We start from the raw sequence: 3,916 nt of genomic DNA on the forward strand, positions 1-3,916 counted from the left end.
CTACCCCCCACACTGGATCCCTAGCAGTTTGCCTACCGCAAGAACAGGAGTACGGAGGATGCCATCTCAACGGCACTTCACTCCGCCCTCTCCCACCTTGACAACAGAGACACTTATGTAAGAATGCTGTTCATCGATTACAGCTCAGCATTCAACACCATTATTCCATCAAAACTGATCACCAAACTCGGTAACCTGGGCATCGACCCCTCCCTCTGCAACTGGATACTGGACTTTTCTAACCAACAGACCCCCGTCTGTGAGGTTAGACAAGCACACCTCTTCAACCCTCACCCTGAACACCGGCGTTCCTCAGGGCTGTGTGGGCCGAGCCCCCCCCTATACTCCCTCTTCACCTATGACTGCACACCTGTACATGGTACTAACACCATCATCAAGTATGCAGATGATACAACGGTGATTGGCCTCATCAGCAACAACGATGAGCTGGCCTACAGGGAGGAGGTCCAGCACTTAGCAGCATGGTGCGCTGACAACAACCTGGCCCTTAACTCCAAGAAGACCAAGGAGCTCATTGTAGACTTCAGGAAGTCCAGAGGCGGCACGCACACCCCCATCCACATTAACGGGATGGAGGTGGAACGTGTTTCTAGCTTCAGGTTCCTGGGAGTCAACATCTCCGATGACCTCTCTTGGACCCACAATACCTCTACTCTGATCAAGAAGGCTCATCAGCGTCTCTTCTTCCTGAGGAGACTGAAGAAGGTCCATCTGTCTCCTCAGATCCTGGTGAACTTCTACCGCTGCACCATCGAAAGCATCCTTACCAACTGCATCACAGTATGGTATGGCAACTGCTCTGTCTCCGACCGGAAGGCATTGCAGAGGGTGGTGAAAATTGCCCACCGTTCCACGCTCCCCTCCATTGAGTCCGTCCAAAGCAAGCGCTGTCTGCGGAGGGTGCTCAGCATCGCCAAGGACTGCTCTCACCCCAACCATGGACTGTTTACCCTCCTACCATCCGGGAGGCGCCACAGGTCTCTCCGTTGCTGAACCAGCAGGTCGAGGAACAGCTTCTTTCCGGCGGCTGTCACTCTACTAAACAACGTACCTCGGTGACTGCCAATCACCACCCCCCCCCCCCCCCCCCCCCCCCCGGACACTTATTATTATTTTTTTTTTTAATTCAAATCGTTTGCTATGTCGCTCTTCAAGGGAGATGCTAAATGCATTTCGTTGTCTCTGTACTGTACACTGACAATGACAATTAAACTTGAATCTGAATCTGAATCTGAATCTGAATCTGAATCTGAATCTGAATCTGAATCTGGAGGAACGCAGCGGGTCCGGCAGCATCTGTGGAAGGGAACAGAGAGACGGCATTACGGGTGGGGACCCTGGTTTGGGAGATGGTGGCCTGCGGTTTGTTGGTGGGGTCATGGTCAATGGGTAGGTATGAGGAGGTGTCCGAGAGCTGGCGTCTGGCCCCACCTGTCCCACGTGGCCGTTGTTTGCACGTCACGGTGATGGCGCGCGAAGATTTTGTACATCACAAAATTCTGCGACGACACGCGCAGCCGCGCATCACTGCCTATGTCACCACGCACCATGCGTGCGTAATGTGCACCATGCACGCAACACGTGTGTGTCATGCCGCGCGCATCGTGACACGTAAATTATGTCGCTTAAATTACACGCAAATGACGGCCAAGTGGGACAGGCCCTTTACTCAGCGGGTCAGGCAGCATCTCTGGAGGTAATACATAGACAATGTTTTCAATCAGGACCCTTCTACAGCCTGAAATGTTACCTATCCATGTTCTCCACACATCTGCTGCCTGACCTGCAGAGTTACCCCAGCACTGTGTGCCCTTTAGTGTAAAACTGCTCTCTGAATTTCCTTGTTTCGCTCTATCCGAAAGGTATGTTCAATGTTTAGAGCTAGTTGCCTGGATATAGTTTGAGCTGACTTAATAACCTAGTTACTTGATCCTAATAAACACACTCATTATGTTGTGTTTAAGAAGGAACTGCAGATGCTGGAAAATCGAAGGTAGACAAAAGTGCTGGAGAAACTCAGCGGGTGCGGCAGCATCTATGGAGCGAAGGAAATAGGCAACGTTTCGGGCTGTTGCACCCGCTGAGTTTCTCCAGCATTTTTGTCTACCACCATCATGTTAAGGGCCTGTCCCATTTACGTGTCCTCGTGGTTGCGTTGAAGCGCGCAGACATCATATGGCCGCGCGGGGCCGGTCCTATTGAGAAGCGCGAAGGTGTATGGAGTTGTGTGCGACATCGCGCGGGGCTCCGAGATTTTTGTAGCGAACGAAATCTTCGCGCGCCAATGGCCTGTCGCGGAACTGACGGCCAAGGTGGGACCGGCCCAAGACCCTGGCGCGATGCAACGTCTCACCTCCAACAGCAGCAGAAGCGGGCAAACGATCGCCGAGCTCGGCCAGGGGCTCACGGCCATTGCGGTCCGGATCCTCCCCCACTGCTACTCCCAGAGCGGGGCCCCACGCAATGTCGCGCACAACTACATACCCCTCCGCGTTTCTCAGTGGGACCGGCCCCGCGCGGCCACACGATGCCCGTGCGCCTCAACACGACCACGGGGTCGCGTAATTTGCATGCCAAGGACACGTAAGTGGGACAGGCCCTTTATGCTGTCTTGGAGTGCAGCTAAGCCCCTTTGAGAACTACTGCTTGCAAAGTTTACAACTCAGATGTATTCCCTCCAGCTGTTATCAGGCAACTGAACCATCACTATCACCATCACCAACTCGAGAACGGTCCTGAGACCCTCACATTATCTTTATTCTGACTTTTCTGGACTTTATCTTGCATTAAACATTGAGAAGCATTTAGACAGGTACATGGATAGGACAGGTTTAGAGGGATATGGGGCAAACACAGGCAGGTGGCACTAGTGTACACGGGACTGGTGAGCTGAAGGGCCTGTTTTAATGCTGCGTAACTATGTCTATCTTTAATCGGACTTTACTGGTGTCTTGCGCCAAAAGATATACCCTTTATCCTGTATCTGTACACTGGACGGCTTGATTTTAATCACCTACAGTCTCTCCGCTAACTGGATAGCACGTGACTAAAAAGCTTTTCACTGTAACTTGGTGCACGTGACTAAACTAAAGTATAAAAGCTGCCATATCTCTAGGCACTGGAGTTTATTCACCGTATTCACTGCTTGTATTCACTGGAGTTTAGAAGAATGAGGGGGGATCTTATAGAAACATATAGAAACATAGAAACATAGAAATTAGGTGCAGGAGTAGGCCATTCGGCCCTTCGAGCCTGCACCGCCATTCAATATGATCATGGCTGATCATCCAACTCAGTATCCCGTACCTGCCTTCTCTCCATACCCCCTGATCCCCTTAGCCACAAGGGCCACATCTAACTCCCTCTTGAATATAGCCAATGAACTGGCCTCAACTACCCTCTGTGGCAGAGAGTTCCAGAGATTCACCACTCTCTGTGTGAAAAAAGTTCTTCTCATCTCAGTTTTAAAGGATTTCCCCCTTATCCTTAAGCTGTGACCCCTTGTCCTGGACGTCCCCAACATCGGGAACAATCTTCCTGCATCCAGCCTGTCCAACCCCTTAAGAATTTTGTAAGTTTCTATAAGATCCCCTCTCAATCTCCTAAATCCTGCAATATAAAATTATTAAAGGACTGGACAAGCTAGATGCAGAAAAAATGTTCCCAATGTTGGGCGAGTCCAGAACCAGGGGCCACACAGTCTTAGAATATAGGAGAGGTCATTTAAGACTGAGGTGAGAAAAAACTTTTTCAGAATCAGAATCTGAATGAGAATGATTTATTGTCATTGCATGTGTCACATACAACGCAATTACTGTGTCTCTCCATTTAAAAGAACTTCAACATTCACATACTCCCTCCCTCCCTAAACCCACCCATGGATTCACATTTACAT

Source organism: Leucoraja erinacea, chromosome 21 (genome assembly GCF_028641065.1).
Source record: "Leucoraja erinacea ecotype New England chromosome 21, Leri_hhj_1, whole genome shotgun sequence".
Lineage (NCBI taxonomy): Eukaryota > Metazoa > Chordata > Chondrichthyes > Rajiformes > Rajidae > Leucoraja > Leucoraja erinaceus.